The 19,446-nt window shown below is 51.7% G+C and overlaps 1 protein-coding gene across 4 annotated transcripts in view; it reads right to left on the reverse strand.

The window, feature by feature from the left end:
• ACTL8 (actin like 8) overlaps nt 1–19,446 on the reverse strand; it is a 71,612-nt gene that overhangs the window by 51,024 nt on the left and 1,142 nt on the right. The window contains exons 1-2 of one of the 4 annotated variants that reach the window (XM_055097479.2): nt 14,870–15,361; nt 13,284–13,870 (exon numbers count right to left, since the gene is read on the reverse strand). The exons of 1 other annotated variant lie outside the window; for it this stretch is intronic. The gene's annotated coding sequence lies outside the window, so the exon portion shown is untranslated. Of the gene's footprint in view, nt 1–13,283; nt 13,871–14,869; nt 15,362–16,324; nt 16,495–19,446 lie in introns of those variants that run through there. 2 more of the 4 variants (XM_055097482.2, XM_055097478.2) reach the window with 2 other exon arrangements.

Raw genomic sequence — 19,446 nt, forward strand, 5'->3', positions numbered from 1 at the left:
GGGCACATGAATGTTAGGAGGGAAGAAGGATGGGGGAGGAGAGGAGAGGCCTCAAGGAGCCCCAAAAGGGACATTCTCAAAGTTAAGCAGGTGCCTGGAGTGGAGTCAAGCCAAGAGCTCAAGAGCGTTTCAAGAAAGAATATCTTTAACTCTGCTGAGATCAGGATGAGGACTGACGTGGCTGTTAGATTTAACTACCATGGGACACAGGTGACCTTGGCAGGAAACGATAGCCTTTTGGTGGTATATCTGGGTCCAGGCCTGTGATGGTTTCTTTGTGATGTCACCTCTGGGTCTGCCTGAGCTTCTAATGCTGACAGTACAGCCCTGGCTGGACCTCCTGGCCTCTGGTACCTCTCTCTTCACTTCCCTCCGGAATCTTCCACCTCCCCAGCCCGGTGCTTAGTTAATGAGCTTCCTGGCCACTCCCATCCTAAGAGCCAACCCTCCTCCTCCTCCAGATCCAGGCAGTGAGGACTCAGGCCCCAGGAGTCAATCAGCTGAGTGGGGAGGGATGGGGTGGCCTCTGCAGGCTATTCCCGGGACCCTGCCCAGCTGGACCCCTGGGCTCCAAACGTATGGCCTGACATCAGCCCTCGGTCTCTAATTTGCTGGGTGAACTCAGGCCAACCCCTGCACCATCTGGCCTCAGTCTACCCACCTGTATTTAGAGAGCATCAGGCTAAATTTTGCTCTGATGTAAGGAGTCCTCTCAGAGTACAGACAGGGCAGCTGCAGAAGGCTGAGCCAGCAGGGGTGTCCTCCTAGAACTTTTGGGAAGGAGCAAGGAGCACCTCCCAGGAACCTCCAGGCCTCTCTCTCCTCACCTAGATTCCAGAGCCCACGCCTCCTGTCTAGGAACAGGTAAATGAAGAGGACTGGAGAGATGAAAGGGGAGCCTGGCATGGCAGGTACATCCACCCAGCTGAGAGAGGAGTATCATCTCCTGGGAGACGTAGACAAAGATGCTAGAGTCAAACCTTCAAAAGAGGCGGCCCTCAGCCCTCTTCCAGCGGCTCCAGGGGTCAGGTGCCTCTGTCAACACCTCTACCGCAGCTCAGAGCCTGGCCCGACAAGCTGCTGTGGTCCCAGAGTTGGCTGTGGCCTTGTCCACAAGGCCCCCTTGCGTGCTGCACTCCAGCCTCCCTGGCTCCCTTCTGCTCTTCAAACACTCCAGGCACGTGCCTACCCCAGGACCTTTGCACCTGCTCTTCCTGCTGCCTGAACACCCTTCCCCCTGACAGTGGCACACCCTGCTCCTTCATAACCTTGGATTTCTCTACTTAGATGGCACCTTCTCAGTGGGCCTTCCCTGGCCCCTGAGGAGTTGAATTTTCAAGGCTCCCTAAACACCCCCTACCCCCAGTCCCCCAGTATCCTGTCCCCATTCCACTCTGACATACTGTAAGCTCCACGTGGGGCTGATATTTACGGAGCACCTACTATGTGCCTGGTGCTGGGTCTGGCCCTGGGACTCAGCAGCCTACACCCCGCCCCCACCCCCCAGCGTGGGCAAGGGCACCTAGCTGTTCAGCTGGTGGAAGAGCTTTCCTCATTAGCAAAATGAGGGAAAGGCAGGAAGCGATTATTCGTCAGGCTGCCGAGTCCTCGGTCACAGAAAGCACCCCCCAAGCCCCTGCTGGAGCTTAACGAGCCCAGATTTTGGCCTCAGAGGACCCCAGGCTTTAGTTCCGACTCTGCAGTCCTCATGCGTGAGAGGGAAGGTGGCGCTACCTCTAGGCCATGACAGCAATGCCCACAGGTGGGCATCTAATTTGCTAAGGTGAACTCAGGCCAACCCCTGCACCATCTGGCCTCAGTCTACCCACCTGTATGCCCACCCCACCACCTCTGGCTACCCTCTTGTGCCAGGCATTACATAAACGTCACTCTAGTGCACCCTCTGTGGCCCTGCACAGACAGCCTCTTCCCCCTCCCTTCGCAAAGTAGAAGACGGAAGCTCAGAAATCCTGTTAATCTCACAATAACCAGCATCTGTTCGGCATGGGCCAAGTGCTGTTCTATGGACTCTGCATGAATTGCCTCTCCTAATCCTCTCATTAGGCCTGTGAGAGAGACCCTTTGATTATCCTTGCTTGGGCACAGAAAGGTCACGAATGTCGCCCAAAGTCACACAGCTAAGGGGAGAGCAGAAATGTGAGCCCTGCAGCCCCGCCTCCTCTTCATCAGGCTAAATTGCTCCCCAGCTTGTGTCAAGTAACTAGGACAGAACCGGGCACTCTGGAAATGCTCAATCCTGATACAAAGCTGCTCCACTCTATGGCATCATAAATATACGCATAAGGGTAGAGCTAAGCCGGCACCTACCACTGTATTTGGCTATTTTAGAAGAGCCTGCATTTGTTAATGCTTGCTGCGTGCTAGGAAAGGCTTCCCCTGCATTCTCGCTAATTGTTATTACTTGTGTCTTCTCATTTCACAAAGGAGGGACCACAGAGGTGAGACAGCTTGGCTAAGCTCACAGAGCAAGGCACAGTGATCGGTGAGCCAGGAGCTGGAGCTATGGCCCCAGGGTCCAGACTCTCAGCCTGGTGCTCTCTAGACTTCAGAGGGGCCACGAGTAGGTACGCAGCCGGCAGCCAGGAGCTACTCGAACAAAGAAAAGCTCTGCTTCTCCTAAACACATAGAACAAGCCTCTAATCCTTGTTATTAACGTAAATAATATTCCAGCAAAGAAAGCAAACTCCCTGTCTTCCCGAGGGGCTTCGGAGGATTACGTCGACAGTGTCCGACGCAGCGAGGACAATAACCAATTGACTCTTATTAAAACTCCAATAATGCTGGTATGATTGCTGCTTTGATAAGCTCGCTGCTGTGAGCCAGGGTCAACCACATTAGGAAAATGTAATTAGACTAATACATTCCAGGCAATCCTTTTTTTTTTTCCTTTCCTCTTTGCTCTAAGGAAGAGGTACTCACAAGACCTCATTACCCACACAGAGGCCCCATGGTGGGCTTTGATGCAAAAGAAAGCGGTTCTTAGACTGCCTGGGTCTGGCCCCAGAAACATCCCTCTGGGTCCCTGTAGCTCCAGAGCACGTAGGACTTACTGGTCAAATGGCAGAGGCTCCAGGGAGCTGGGAGCTAGGGATGCATGGCCAATTCCTGCTAAACGTCATTGCTCCCCTCTCGTTCAAAAGGGAGCCCCCCCAACCTCTTCCCACCACTATTGGGCTCCCTCTCTCCGGTCCAGCATGATCCTGCATAAACTACATCTTTGCGGAGTTTGTGTGGTCAGAATTGTGGAGCTGCCCCAACATCCCTGGTGTCAGCTTTCCCCCAAATAATGGGTGGGATCAGAAGTTATGAGAGGATCCAGTATGGTGCCTTGAGATCCCAAAAGACAAGCTGCTGGGGTCTGGGGGAGAAACCGACTTTAGGAGAGGATCAACCTCACCGAAAGCCCAGAAACCTTCACAGGCCCTGAAGTGCCGAGTAACAGCCCACCTTCTGGGGTGAGGTGAGCCTTACAAGGAAGTCCCTATCTAGAAAAGACCCTCCCACCGCTCATAACTCCCGATCCGAAGTGCAGTTCATGCTGCCATAACACTAATTTTTAAAATGCGTATTTGTTCCAATGCAATCGATATATTAGGGAATAATCTGAGCATTATGCAAACTTCTCATGTGTTGATGCAGGACTTTTCCCCTAGAAACACTAGGTGAACACGGAAGACTACACCCAGCAGAGCTCAGCCTCACAGGGATACACGAAGCGCATGCACTGCACAAGGTCCACAGCGAAGGTTAGCGCTGCATCCTGTCTCCCACCACCTCCCTGTTCTCCTGCTTTCTTTCTCTGTCTCTCCTGTTCAAATGGGGAGAATGTGGCCTGTGCATGTCACTGGATTATTTGAGAAGGCAGGAAGAGGACAAGATACTTCACGAATTAAGAAAAGGACCGTGGAAGAATAGGAAAACACCCCCTCTTCCACTAGCCTTGATGGTGCTGCAAGAAACGATGGTGACCCCAGCACCTCAGTGTCCATTTGTCCAGCCGGTGAGCACGCCCCCTCCACTGCAGCATGTCAGGAGTATCTGTCCTCTGCTTGACACCCCCAGTGACAGGCACTCAACTATGCCCAAGGCAGTCTATAGCAACTTTCAGTACCTCTAGCTGCTAGGGGCCTCGAAGCCAAAAATCTACCTCCCTGTCAATTCTGCCAATCAGGCCTGGAGGACACACCTCTGGGACAGTGCAGGACAAATCCCATCTTCCCTTCCTGGTGGTAACGGTTTATATGCTCCTTCCCCCAAACCAAGTCACCTCTTTCTGAGCCAAATATCTGACTGTCTTCAACCCACCCTCCTGAGATAAAAAGAATAATGATAAAGATCAAGGTAATATCAGTGACTGACATTTAATAAACACATAATAGGCATTATTCTATACTAGGAGTCAGCAAACTATGGCCCACGGGCCAAATCCGGCTCACTGCCTGTTTTTATATGGCCTGAGAGCCAAGAATGGTTTTTGTATTTTTAAATGTTGAAAAAAAAATCAGAAAAAGAAGACTATTTTGTGACACATGAAAAGTATCTGAAATTCAAATTTCAGTGTCTATAAATAAAGTTTTATTGGAACACAGCCACGCCCATCATTTACATATTATCTATCTATGGCTGCTTTCAAGTTACAACAGCTGAGTTGCAGCGTCCGACAGAGACCATATGGCCCACAAAGCCCAAAATGTTTACAATCTGGTCCTTTACAGAAAAAGTTTGCCGCCCCTGTTCTATACGCTTTACAAGTATCATCTCAATCCTCACGATAACCTATGAGGAGGTAACTGCTGTCATCTTCCCATTACAGATGAGTTCTTAGAAGCTCAGAGATGTTAAGTAAATTACCCACGCCCCCAGCCTCACAGCGGTGAAGCCAGGATCCAAACCCAGGCATTTGACTCCAATGTCTGTATCCTACCCACTTCCCCTATTCTTCCCGGTCAGAGCCCAGGACTGACAACTGCTATCAGCACCACAACGTCAGTGGAGCCACTTCCCTTTCCTGACTATACAGTCCATCTTGGTTTCACTGTGCATGGCGAGAATGACCAGCTCATTGGCCACTATGACCTCTAGATCCTCTTCTGCCACTACTGTCTCTCTGAGGTCTTTCCCAAACTCTGCACTGTGCATGGTAGAAATGACCGGCACATTGGCCAGTATGACCCCTAGATCCTCTTTTAAGCCTTTGGTTCCTATAGGTCTTTCCCAAGCCCACCCTTAAAAGGGCCTATAAACTCACTGCTCTCTGGATACTAAAGAAACTAATCCACGAACACCCTCCAGACTGGGGACTAAGGTAGCAGCTAATGTGATAAAGTCGGTAGCTCTTAGCCAGAGGTCTCTAAAAATTTATGAGAGACAATAAATCTTGCTCTTGGGCTGCCCACTGGCTTCAGATAAACCTGTCCTGCCCCTGATTTTGCAGGTGTAGAAAGTAGAGGAACCTGGAACTGCTGTCTGAGTTATGAAAATCTCAAGGCCACCCTCCCTGCTTCCTTCTCTCTGAATCTACCAGGAGAGAAAAGGTAGCATACTCTGTTGCCATAGAAACTAGGCTAGGCTAAGTCTGCAGCAGGAAGGATTAAAGATAGATGTTAGGAGGAGGAAGTAACCTGGAGAGAGAGGTATAAGCACACCAATTCTACATCTCTGATTAAAGTTTCTCAAAGAGGCTTCTACCCCATTATTAACTCTGGGCTCAGATGCCAATTATAAACCACAGACCTCATCAATAAATACAAATCAACATATCTAGAAGGCAAATATTTTATTTTTATTTATACGCCTATTAAATGTAGCCATAGCTCATCTGGCTGGAGGAGACCCAAATAATCCAGACACTGCAAGCTGGTGACCCCACAGGCCAGTTTCAGCCCATGGAGCTACTATTATTGGCCTATACTATCTTTCAAAAATTTCAAATAAGTTGCTAACATTTAAAATTTCAATTATTTTGGAGCATAGTTCAGATTTCTGGATTTTCTTGAAAATAATCCAAAGATGTGGCCCAAGAAGCCCTACACAGCAACAGCTGGTTGGCCCTGAGCTGGGGTTGACTCTATGAGCTGAGCACGTGCCCACCAGGCCCCTTGTATTCCCATGCCCTCTTCTGCCCTGCGCCTGGTTTATTTCATGCCTCTGTCTCTCCTGGAGGGCCCCTGCAGGCATGTGGGCTTGTAACACCCCGCCACGATCACCACCACCCCCTTTTTACTGGTGGACAAACTGAGGCCTACAGAGAAGAACTGTCTTGCCTAACAAGAGGCAGGGAATTCGTGACAGAGCGGGTCTCCCAATGTCCAGGGCAGGACTCAGCTCAGCCCTGTCTGGAAGGAAAGTCTAGAAGGTGGGTGACTATCTACCAGCTACAAACGTGTCTAAGGTGAAAATTAGATTTTTCTGCTGACTCTGATTTTGCTAGCTTTGTACCAGCTCTTTACAGAGGAAACGGAGAGAAGAGAAACAGCTCTGCAGTGACAAGGAGAAAGTCTCCCCAGACCCTCTCCCTACACTCTGCCACCCCTGCCAGCCCACAGCCATGCCCAGTGTGCTCTAGGGATACTGGGGAAGGGAAGTCTGAAGGAAAAGAATCAAGGCGCTCAACAGGACAGATCAGCAGGCTGCCTGACTTCACAGCTGGCGATTCTGCAACACAGACCAGCGGAGAATATTGGCCAGGCCTGGGCGACATAGCAAGAAGCAGGACCTTCTTTGTGACTGACTCACTATGTGACTTTGTCCAAGTCACTTCACCTCTCTGACCCCCCGTCTCTTCATCTGTATAAAAGGGAAATAGCAGCATCGGTAGGTTAAACAGGCTACAACAAAGCACTTAGTATAGTGTCAGGCACATAGGAGGGATGTCACGAAGCAGTGGACCACTCCTCCCACTCTGCTTCCTGACACAGTTACCCTCCCAAGACTACACTCCTCAGCCTGGTGTCCAAAGACATCTTCAGCCTGCAGCTCCAGCCTCACTCCCCACTCCCTAGCAGTAAGTCGGCAACTCTGCCCCTCACCTCCACCAAACCCAGCCTCCAGGCCTTTGCCCCTGCAGTGAGGCTGACTCAGAGCTCCATTCCCCAAACGCCCCTCCTATTCCAGGCAACCCAGCCCTAGAGGCCCAGCCGGATCACTGTCCAAAACTTCCCCAGACCTGGGAACCTCTCTGCACTCTGAGCCCAGCCCGTTCACTGGCTCAGAGGAACTCGGTCCTGTACTTTAACATTCCATTTGATGATATCCTCCGTCCTTAGCATCTTAAAAGACCAAAACACAGCTCACATGTGTGGCTCTTTAAGGGTACAGGAGGTACTTGTAGCAGCCAAGTGCCCAGCCTCTCTTCTTCTGACACCAGCACCCCAAAATTCCTTTCCAGGAGTGATCCTCTCCCCAAACTGCAGTCTTGGCAGGACTGTTGAACATGAGCCCTGCACACTGCCAGGCCAGGCCTGGCCACAAGGTCAAATCCCCACCAGTTAGGTCCCTTCTCTCTGGGTACATGGATTTCCAGTCTTGCAAAATTCTCAAGCTGGCTGGAGCCACCCATCCTGATGGGGTCCCCAGAGGGCCTTGAGCAGATCTTGCTAGAAACACCACCCACCCACCCCCACCTGCCCGCCACCCTATTCCCAACCAGAGTTAGCTGGGTTCCCACCTTTTCCCAGCCAGTCTTTTGGCCCAACTTCAGATACAAGAGTTTCCTTCTGATGATTCCTTTTCTGCTGCAGTTGGCCAGAGGCAATTTCTATTGCTTACACACACGGAGCCCTGACTGATTCTCTAAAACCCCACATCACATATATGCTCACCCCTGGCCCCCAGGACTGAACCCACAGACACCCAGTCCCACCAGAGGGATTCACGAGCACCCATTCTGCACACCCAGGGAGGCTGGGGCCTCATGCTTTCGAGAAAAGCCACACTGCCACCTGCCTGAGTAACGCAGCGTCATTCCTCCCGTGTCAGCAGTCACGGCATCCGACTGAGCCGAGAAGCCAAGCAGGGACATTGTCTCGTGTGAAATAAGTAAATAAAGGCAACAATGAGACATAACTGAGCAGGCAACACGTAAAGCAGGTATTTCTGCAGATGCCAAAAATAATAATAAAGCACCTATGGAGGATAAACGTGGTGAGCACTGATCTACAGTCAATACCCAAAAAGCAAAGGGCTTACTGCGCACCAAAAAACCACTGGACAAGGCAGCCACAAAAGAGCAGTGCCCGGGAGCCATGCACCCAGCCACGGGCTTAGACAAGGCCAAACTCAACCCCCAGGAGAGCAGGGAAGGTCTTAGCCGGGAGAGAAGGATGTGCAGACGTCAGTCCGGGAGGAAAGGGAAGAGAGCGATATCTAAGAAGAGACTCTTTAGAAGCACCCTGAGGCTAAATTGCCAGCATCGTCTCTCCCCTGTACCACAGGGACGGCCCCCACACTGGTCCCCCTGCCTCCGCCTCATCCCCCGGCTCTGTCCCCAGCAACGAAGTCGGATCCTATCATCCGATGCAACCCCAGCATCTCCTCACTCTTACCGTTCTGACCTCACCTCCTGATGCCCTCCTCACTGTTTCCAGAGCAGGCCTCTACAGTCCCACCGCAGGGCCTTTGCAGACGCTGCTCTCTGCCTGGAACCCCTTCCTCATGATGCTCACCCATCTCGCTTCCCCCTCAGGTGTCTGCTTCCCCCGTCCCTGACCACTGTGGCCAAAGTCACCTTCTTCATCACTCTCTGTTCCCTTTCCATTCATTGGTCTCCATAGTTCTCCCAACCTGAAACCACATTCATCATCTGCTTATCTTGTCTCTCCCAACTAGAATGGAACTGCACGGGGGCAAAACTTTGTCTGTTTTGCCCAGGACTGAATCCTCAGCACCTAGAACAATGGTCAGTACATAATAGATTCATTCATTCATTCAACCATAGCTTAGGAATGAATGAACAAATGAACACCCCTGAGAAAAAAATGCAGTGCGTTGCAGGAATGATGGCTTTCTAGATGATTCATACGGCAGTATGGTCAAAGCTTGGTCTCTGAAGACTACGTCGGTTCCAATCCCAGCTCCATCACATTATGGCTCCCAGTCCAGGGCTAAATATACCCTCTCTGGGCATCAGTTTCCTCATCTGTAAAGTGGGGATAATCACAGCCCCCACCACAGTGGGCTTCAGGGAGGAATAAGTGCCTTAACACACGGCAAGTCAATTAGGACGGTGCCTGACAGGCTGTCAGCGCCCAAGGTTATGACTTTTGCTTTTGCTATTGCTACTCTGCAACCAACTTTAGATAGTGGTAGAATAATCAGGAGGCCCTCTTGAATGGGATATTTGCACAGAACAGGTCCCAGACAGAGTGCGTGTGACATAGGAGCAGAAGACGCAGGTTTGAGCCAGGCTCTGCCACTTATACGCTGTACAATTTCAAGGAATGCACAAGTTCTCTGCCGATTAAGTCAGGGCCAAAGTACCAGTCCCAGCCTCACGAGGCTGCTACAAGGCTCCAGATTGGATCAGGGATATGAACGCAATTTCAGGAAGACAGGAGAGTGAATCAACACATCACATCTATTAGTCACTACATTTGCAAAGCAGCCAAAGTCAAAAAGCCAGGGTTCAGAGGTCCCACCTCCATCACAGCCGTGGAGCACCCAGATGCCTTTGGAGACGTCAGCAGTGCTTTCAAAGCCTCAATTACAAGGGCTGGGAGTGTCACGGGGTGTCATTGCTTCTCACATTTCAGTCACAATATCACCCAAAGGCTGAGGGTGACACTGGGAAAATTACAGTAATTACTCTGCAGGAGGGCAGGCCACAGGAAGTTGGCTGCTCTAAAACCTGGGGTGAGATTTAACTCCCTGGGAGTTGAGAGAGGTCTCGAGGGAACCTCTGCCTCACATCCTAGGACCCGGGAAATGGTGCCCATGCCAGATGTAATGAACCCACGGCTCATCAAACCAGGCAGGCAGGAAAGCCTGGTGGGTAAGAGCACAGATGTCAGGTCAGACCAGTCAGCTCTGCCCTGCAAGGGGCCAGACATTGTCCTGAGAGACCTCACATTCCGGGGAGTGGAGACAGATCGTGAATAAGTCAGTGAATCAGACATTTATAGAGAGCTGGGTGACATGTGCTACGAGGGAGCAACAATGACATCATGTGTGGAATGGAGCCAGGGCTCTGGTCAGACCTCTTAAGAGGGGAACCCTGAGCTGAGACCTAAGAGATGCTACATAGCCTGCCATGGAGAGGGGCTTGGGCACGTTACCTCACTTCCCTGGGCCTTGGTTTCCTCACCTGTCAAATGGGTATGTTATCACACCAACTCCATATGGTTATTGCGAGTGTCTGATGAGTTAATGTGTAAAAAGCACAAGGTCCTGTCTGTAGGTAGAGCTCAAGCAGAGGTGGTTTGGAGGCAAGGAGTGGGGGACAGTGCGGCCTCCATGCCAGGCGCTCTCCTAGGCACCAGGACACCACAGTGAACTAAGGCAGATAAAAATCCCTGCCCACGTGGAGGTTACTCTTTAGTACACTTGGCCTGGACAGCCAAGTTGACATGTTTCTCTTCCTTCAGGCCCACCACACTCAGGGACCCAGAGGAGGAAGGCCAGCCCCAACCTGCTCCACACAGCCCCAGACCCGGTGATCGCTGCCTGCTCATCTCAAAGAAGGAAGCATCCAGCACCTCCAGTTGGTACCATCTCCCCACAAGCTGGATTCCAGCAGCATCCCTTCCAACTCCACTCTGGCTGGAGCCCCCAACCGCTGCACAGTTGGCACCTGGGACTTGTGCATCATGGTGGCTTTACCTGGGTGGATTCCAACATCTGGTGCCTATACAGCCCCCCTACCCAGATCCGGGGGCCCCAAGTCATGTGCCATCTTGAGCCACTGGGCAAGGGCACAGAGAGCCAGCGACCAGGCCATCTCCAAGGGAGGCTAAATGGAGAGATGGAAAGGGAGACACTGCAGCCTGTTAACACATCAGTTTCTGCGTGAACTCCCCCGGGGAGCCAGGCAGGCAACGCTGGAGGAACGCGGGCCTCGAGACAAGTGGAATTTCTTTTAAAGAAATATTCAGCTATTAAAACCCAGGCTCTCAGGCCACATCAGGCATGCCAAGTGGGGCTGGCGGATCATCAACAGCGTGGGGGCGAGACAAGGAGGACGAAGCTGAACCCAATAGGCATCAGGATGAGAGATGCTGTGGGGGGGCGCCCAGGAGCTTAGGCTGCTGAAGTCACAGCATCACCAACCCCACCTCCAAGGGTACCCAGGACTGGAAGCTGCCTGTCAGAACCTCGTAGCATTCCTGACCATGCCTAACAGAGCAATAGGAAGAAACATTGGGCTGGAAGGAAGTGAACCCCCAGTTTTCAGGCTGACTTTATGACCAGTCCCCCTTGGCTTGCCCACTGGTGTTCATCCAAGCTTTATAGAGAGCCAACTATGTGCCAGGCATGGAGCTTGAGGGTGTCTCAACCTGAGCACTGTTGACATTTGAGGCAGGATGACTGTCTGCAGCAGGGGCCGGCCTGTGCACTGCAGGATACAGAGCAGCTTCCCTGGCCTCTACCCACCCCTTGCGTCACACCTAAGGCCAGCCCCACCGTCAGCCGGGAACTGGACCATAGCTGCCCACCAAGGGAAGGGACCAGCCAGAGGCTTCTGCCTCCATGAAAGCACCAGCACCCCCACCCCCACCCCCACCGGGGTTTCCCGAGCCCTGCTCAGCTCAACACAGAGCTGCTTTCCAACCTTTGCTATTCTTGTCTGGGACATATTATCAAAAATAATGATTATCATGATAGAAGGCACTAGATCAATCATTGTCCCAGTTAGCCCATTTAGTAAATGGGAAGCTGAGGCTCAGACCTGCTGAGTCATCAGCCGGTAAAGCATGGAGCTCCATCGCAACCCGTTTCCAGAGGGCCAACCCCTGTTTCCCAAGGGCGGAAGCCCCCACTGCACACTCACAAAACCTGTCAGCCCCAAGGCTCCCAACCGCTCATCCTTTTCTGTAGGGGGAGGGAATGGGGGAGAAAAGACTAAGGAACATTTTGCCATAAGCCTTCCCCTGCCCCAGGTGCCACTGAAACTCAGAAATCCTGGCAACCCTCTCATGGAGAGCACCTGCGGCTAATGAGGAATAGGATGGGGAAAACGTAATGAGCTGCTTACCAAGGCTGTCGAGCCAGCAGGGGGATCTGCAGCCCTCCAATTCGTCAGAACCTCCTTCCAGGCTGGAGGCAGGGGGCACGGGGAGGGGCCGAGGGTCCCGCAGCAGTGGGGAAAAGGGTTGAGGGACCCACTCCACCCTGAGTTTGAGATGGGAAAGCCATGGAGGTCACGTATTATGACTAAGAGGGAACCAGGGATGCCAGCACCTCCGGGGAGGCTGTCTGAAGACCACACCCCAAAGCACCCCCACGCTACCCCGTCACTTGACTCTACGGTCTGAAAGCGAGGTCAGAGGAGCATTGGGCCAGCTCGGGGCCAACACAGGGGTGCATCAACACAGCCCCCACACACTCCCGCTCCCCAGCCCACCTGGTTTTAAACAACGGGAAACCCAGACAGAATGAATCCCTCAGCACGATAGAAGCCATCCAAAGACAGAAATTCCATAGCTGTCCCAGAGCCCACAGTGTCTGGGGACCCACAGGCCAGGCTCTTTCATTGCAGGACGAAATGAAAATTCCCAGAGACCTAGGCCACTCTGGCCCAAAGGTCTCAGTCCAAGAGACATCAACTTGCCACGGCAAGGTAAGCGCTTCCCCACCGCTTCTCCTAGCCTGGCCCCAAAAGGCGAACGAGGAATCAGAGGCCTGGGGTCCCCCTCTCTCACACACACTCATTCCATTATTGCCCGGGCCCCACCAGACAGCCCTACCACCCCCATGGACGCAGAGGAAAACTGAGTCCCCGGGAGGCCACGCAGAAAGCGCCAGAGTTGGGAGCCCCTCCACTGCCACCTGGGGCCCACAGCTCAGAAGTCACCGGGGAACAAGGCCTTGCGGGCTGGCGGGGGGGCACCAAGGAGAAGACCACCCACACAGGCCACAACCTGACCAGAGAAGCTCGGTTTTTCCTGCAGCCCCACCACAAACGCCAGCCCCTGGGCTCCCGCCTGCAGCCCAACCCCCTGGGGTTCAATATCGGGGACCAGGGGCTCCAGACACAGTGCACAACCACTGCCAAACAGTCACACTCAAGCTGCCTGGCCGAGAGAAAGGGACCCACGGTGAGACCTACCTGCCTGGAGGTGAGCCAGAGCCTCAGGAAGACTGACTTCTGATGGCTCCCGGCCCAGGTGTGAGCCTTTTAACAGATGACTCTCGGTCTGAAAGCGTGGCCACAGCACCTGGGCCTCTGGTTTTAAATGGCCCAGGGGGTGGGGCCTGGTCTGTGCTTGATGGGGCAGTGGTCAGGGGAGGAACAGAAAGTAGCCATCCTTCCTTTCTGCGTGGACCAGCGACAAGACCCCTGGCCTAGCAGTCAGTGGACCTGCCACGAATTTGCTGCACGACCTCAGAGTCTCAGGCCCCGGAGCCCTATATCTGAAGGCTCGGACTCTCTGGGATGGGATTATTCGTCTCCACCCTGGGTCCCGGGAACTCAGTTATGCCGGACTCCAGGCAGAATTTCCAGCACCAACCATCTCACGGCTCTCCCCAGCTACCAGGAGGCAACATTTGCTCCCAGGTGGTCTTGTTCTCAGTATCTTGAGTAAGGTGAAGGTTAGGGGTTGGCCTTTTAAAGCCACATTCCTCCAAGAAGGCAGGAGCATCTGGGATCCAGGTGACCTCAGGTGAGCGCATGGACCCCCGAGACCTTCCCACCTGAGATGAGGAGAAACCCACGATGTGATCTCCTTCCCTAGATGCTGGAGGCATTAGAGCTAAGTCATGTGTTAAGAACAGGTCCGGGCGCGGCAGCTCACACCTGTAATCCCAGCACTTTGAGAGGCCGAGGAGGGCGGACCACCTGAGGTCAGGAGTTCGAGACCAGCCTGGCCAACATGGCGAAACCCCGTCTCTACTAAAAATACAAAAATTAGCTGGGCGTGGTGGTGGGTGCCTGTAATCCCAGCTACTTGGGAGGCTGAGGCAGGAGAATCACTTGAACCCAAGAGGCAGAGGTTACAGTGAGCTAAGATCACACCACTGCACTCCAGCCTAGGTGAAACAGCGAGACTCAGTCCCAAAAAGAACAAGTTTGGGCCCACGTACCCAAAAGCCTGCCTTCCCCGTGCTCCTTTGGTAATTAATTGTCCCACTTTAAAGTCGAAGCTATGAAGACCCAGCAAGGTTACCTGGGCGGATCACACAGAGTCTGTGCCAACAAGAGCCTGGCCCAGGGAGACCACTGCCTGCATCCTGTAAGCGGCCCAGCTCAGTCCCCGGAGGTAGGAGGGAAGCAGGTAAAGCAGAAACATGCATTTATTAAGTCACTGCTGCATGCCAGGCACTGCGCTAGGCCCTTTGGCATCTAAGATCTTTCTAAATGCCACAGTGGCCAAGCACAGTGGCTCACACCTGTAATCCCAGCACTTTGGGAGGCCGGGAGGGCTGCTTGAGCCCAGGAGTTTGAGACCAGCCTGGGCAACATAGCAAGACCTTGTCTCTACCAAAAAAAAAAAAAAAAAATTAAGCCGCAATGACCCCTGTCCCCGAGTTTGCATAGGGTAGCTCCTCTTTCCTCCCTCTGCAGTGAAGCACCACCCCCACCAGTCTGGCCACATTCTGGGCCCAGAGAGGGATAGGGACCTGGCTCCCTCCAATAAGGACTTGTGCTACCTTATTTAAACGTCACTGCTGCACATAATTAGAGGCACTTACCCCCTCGGATCCATCTTTCTCCTCAGATCGGTTTTATAGCCAGTAATAACTCTCGTAAATTCTTCAACAGATGGAAATTTTATTTGACTAATCATGGCCGCTTGACTTGCTGGGGCACAGCAGCTCGGGGCTTGGACAGGCAAGATGCCAGCTGAGGTGATTGTCAGGGGGCTGGGCAAAGTGCCCAGAACCCAAGGCCACCTTGTCCACCCACTCCTCTGAGGGATGCCACAAGAAGGCATCAGAAAGTGCCCAGCACTGCAGAACAACGGGCAGCTGTGCCCCACCTTCTGGGTCCAGAGTTGTCTCTAAGCAGGGCACCAAGACCCTTTGCCACGCCCCTGGGCTCTTGGACTGTGAACACATAATGGCTAGCACCAGGGGGAAGCTAGGACATCCTGCCTGAAACACCTAAAAATGGCAGTCCTGTTGGCTGCCACCACTGTGCATCTGCTCCATGCCAGCCCCATGCCAAGTGCCCCTCATGCATCATCCCACTCAGTCCTGCCAACGATCCTATGCACACCTGTGAAAAACCCATTTCACAGATTAGGAAAAAGACAATGGAGCAAAGTCCCACACCAAGTCACCAGTTTGAGCTGCCACCCTCATCTGGGGAATTGAAGACTGGCATCTCCCCTCCCATTCATTCCTTCTAAGATTCACATCGAATCCATTAGTGTTACTTAAAATAGACATACAAAACTTCCAGCAGCTCCTCAGCACCCTCTAGACAAATTGAAAGCCCTGTGGCCTGGCCTTCCCAAAGGAACCTCATTCGAGGTATTTATCCAAGAGATATGAAAACGCATCACACAAAAAAGCCCATCCACTCAAGAATACACGTCACAGATTATTCATAATAGCCCCAAATTGGAAATGTCCACAGGAAAACTGTGGACAAACTGTGGCCAGTATGCACAATGGGCATCACTCTGCATCCTATTAGGAGGGGGAAGCTGCGCAGTCATTTGAATAGGTAAGTTTCATATAAAGGATTATTAACCATAATGGGAGGTGGAATTAACAAGAAACTGGCTAGAAAGGAAAGGGAACTCTGAAGAATATGGGTTTAGGAGACAAAAGGAGCAGCTGCTGCCCCCCAGGGCTGAAAGAGACCCTCAGAAGCAAAAGTCCCCCACCCCACCCAGTGCTGAGCTAGAGTATCAAGCAAACGCACCTTCTCTAGGGCTGACATCCAGCCCTCAAGGAAGAGGCTTCTACTCCAGCGTTATGGCAGAGCCCCTAAAGAACAGTTCTTCAACCTGAGCTGACAGAGTGCCCAAGGAGGAGCCTCCACCCAGAAACAAGCATCCTCCCACAAACACCCCTGAGGGCTGATATCCAGGCCTTGCTGAAGAGGGTATGGCTGTGCCTCACTACATTGGGGGAGAAAAAAAGTTGGTCTGGTGCACACCGGCAGAACTTGCAAGAAAGCCAACCTGTAGAACTTACCAGAAATCTGCCCCGCAGGGTGCCACAAAAGCTGCTCACAGGAGGTGTCTCACCAGAGGCACCCACTACAAAACTGCCTAAAATAAGGTGCTGCTGGCCTCTGCTGAGCACGGCAGCAGCCAGCACTGAGCGGCTGCACGTGCTGCAGGAGCAGGCCCTGTGAGCACGTGGCAACCAGGAAGCAGAAGGTCCCTGCTGCAGAGGCTCCTCCGCGCCCTCTACTGGCAAAGCCCAGCTTGCTGCCTGGACAGGGAGAAAATTTAAAGGGCCCAGATCCATTTTCACCAGGCAGGCAAGAAGGGTGATTGGACACAGAAAAGCAATCATTGATAACCAGAAAAGCCCATCTCTTTGACTACTTAGCTTCCATATGAATCCTCCTGCACACCACTGAAGTCCTGTACAACAACACAACTGCGTATTTCTATCTAAAAAGATGCAGCTATCATCCTTGTAAGTTCTCACTCACTCCCCAAAACAAGGAGACTAATAGGCCCAGGAGTCGTTGTGGACTATATTTATTAGGACTTAAATACCGATCACAGTTCCATGGAACATTCTGTCACCTAAAGACTATAAAGTCGACTTCCAAAAACTTGCATATAAAATAAAAATGGCAAGAAGAGAGAAGAAAATGGATAATTACCAAGTGTGCTTACTCTAATTGTTTATTCAGGAGCTCAGAAAATAACTTCGGGGTGGGCATGGACCAAGCAAATCTACTGAGAGTCAGACTACAGCTAAGACTCTATCCCTGACCATCACAAGCCCCACTTTGACTTATGAGCCAGAGTGGCATTTTAGATCCCCAGGAAACAGCATCAGTTCAGAGTTAGTGCCAAGTAACTCCAGAACTGTCTGGGTATGTCCATTTCCCCATTATTTTGGTAAATGGTCACAGGTCCCTTTGGAGGAAGGTTTGGTGGAAGATTTACAATAAGTATTTATGGCAATGATGCAGGCTTCTTCCTCAAGGGGACCCGGCCACCCAGGGATTCTGGGTCTGTGAATTGACTTAGGGTCTGGAAACTGAATGAGAAGCCATGACTATCAATTGCCAGGTTTTGGCTACTGGGCCTAGAACTTTCTATCACATATAAAAATACATGAAATAATACTCTAGTAGGCTGCCCACTTATTTCATTCCCAGAGACACTCTAATCAATTCACCACCACTAGAAATCCCTGTGGGCAAAGGCATTCTGCCTTCCCATACATTCCTGCTACCCTCTCCAATGTGTGCCCACCTTGTCCTTGACAGTGAAGTGCTGCCCCTCGGTATCTGCTACTCCAGGACCCCCTTATCCCCACTGAAATCAGGGAGCCCATCTCAATGGAGGCCGCCTCTATATTCACAGTGGCCTACAAAAGAGAGCAGCCACCGTGCATTTCAAGGACAAAGGGGCTCCCTCACTAATGGATCTCTCTATGTCTCTGTCTTTGGGTCCTTCTTGTGGAACATAGGTGGTGGCAGCAGGGGAGTGCAGATTGGACATGATACATGCAGTCCAACATTGCGGTCTCCCCAAGCCTTTGGATTCCCTCTTCCACATCATGACATCACAACCCTCATTAACTGCAGGTTACTGTCAAGTCCAAGTTTCAGTCAACCAACCAAGCTGTTAGAGCCACCTCCAGCTGCAGAAGCTAACAGCCAAATTCAGAACCTCTAATGAGTGTGCCCCTATCAATGCATCCAGCCCAGGCTAGTGTTACATTCTGCCTTCCTGGATCTAAAACCCTTAGAATCCACTCCCATACATGTCTCCAGTCTTGTCGTTCTTTTTCTGTTTCCTCCTAGGTCCGTGTATACCTGTCACCGTGGAACATGCTGAGATCTGACCACAGCTAGGGGCTAGTGACAACAGCAGGTGGCTGTGATGAGTCTTGAGAACGGCATCTGCTCCAGCCGAGATTATCACAGGGTTTCTTAACAGAGAAAAAGCAGTCTCCTCCAGCACTGCGGAGGGAAAGGTATTTCCACTTGATAAGTTGGGGTGGGGGTGGGGTGGGTGGGCTCAGAGTGACTTGCAGTTTAGATTGTCAGTTTCATCAGAGTCCAACAACTGCCCCCATTCCATGTTTCAGGACCCCATTCTTTCACGATTCATGCCCTAATTTGTCCAGATGTGATTCCAACTGTTGTCATAATTCAGCAACCAGCACAATTAAATTTTTTGTTTTATTTTCAGCAGTCTCAGCCTTGTGGCAGCAAGAAATAAGAACTTCCTTAAGGGCTGCCATGGAAGCTGTCTGATTCTCAGACTGTGGCTCGAAGGAAGAGTTAATGGACCTGGGCTTGTCATTTTCTATGTCATTATCTACACATTTTTCAAATTCTTATTATATTATTATTTTTTAGAGCTAGGGTCTTGCTCTGTCACCTGGCTACAGTGCAGCGGTGCAATCATAGCTTACCGCAGCCTCAAACCCCTGGGCTCAAGCAATCCGCCTGCCTCAGCCTCCCAAAGTGTTGGGATTAAAGGCCTGAGCCACCATGCCTGTGCCCGGCCTGCCTATGTATGTTTTAAATAGAGCATAGTATCTGGTTCCTTGAAGACAGGAGCCCTCAAAAGGATCCAACCCACCACACAGTTCTCACAGTCCTCATTATGGCCACACAGTCAAGTGCAGCATCACTCTGGCTCCCAACAGACGTGCCTCAGGTGGCATTTTGTCTTAACCGCAAATGATAGACTCATATAATGTCACCACATGCCTTGGGTAGCTAGCACCCCATTTCCCATTGGCAAGGAACGTGACACTACACCCAAGCCCAAAATCACCAGAAAACCACTCCCAAAATGGTACCTCTGTGGTTCCATCTCCTGATACCGATTCCTGACACCAATTCTGTATCAGTTTGGGTCCAGTCAAGGAAAGGACACCATACAGTGATTTTTACAGGGAAAGTTTCATATGAAGAATTATTAACTTATAATAGAGAACTGAATTAACAAGAAATTGACTGATAAGGAGTAAAGAGAATGATAATTAATACAGAAACAGCAGACGCAAGGAGCAACCACAACCCACAGAGCTGAGATGGAGCCTCCGAAGACCAGACCCCATCCAGAGCTGTGATAAACAACCCCCCGCTAAGAATCCCCCAAACCAGAGCT

Source organism: Pan paniscus, chromosome 1, assembly GCF_029289425.2.
Source record: "Pan paniscus chromosome 1, NHGRI_mPanPan1-v2.0_pri, whole genome shotgun sequence".
In the NCBI taxonomy this organism is placed as follows: Eukaryota; Metazoa; Chordata; class Mammalia; order Primates; family Hominidae; genus Pan; species Pan paniscus.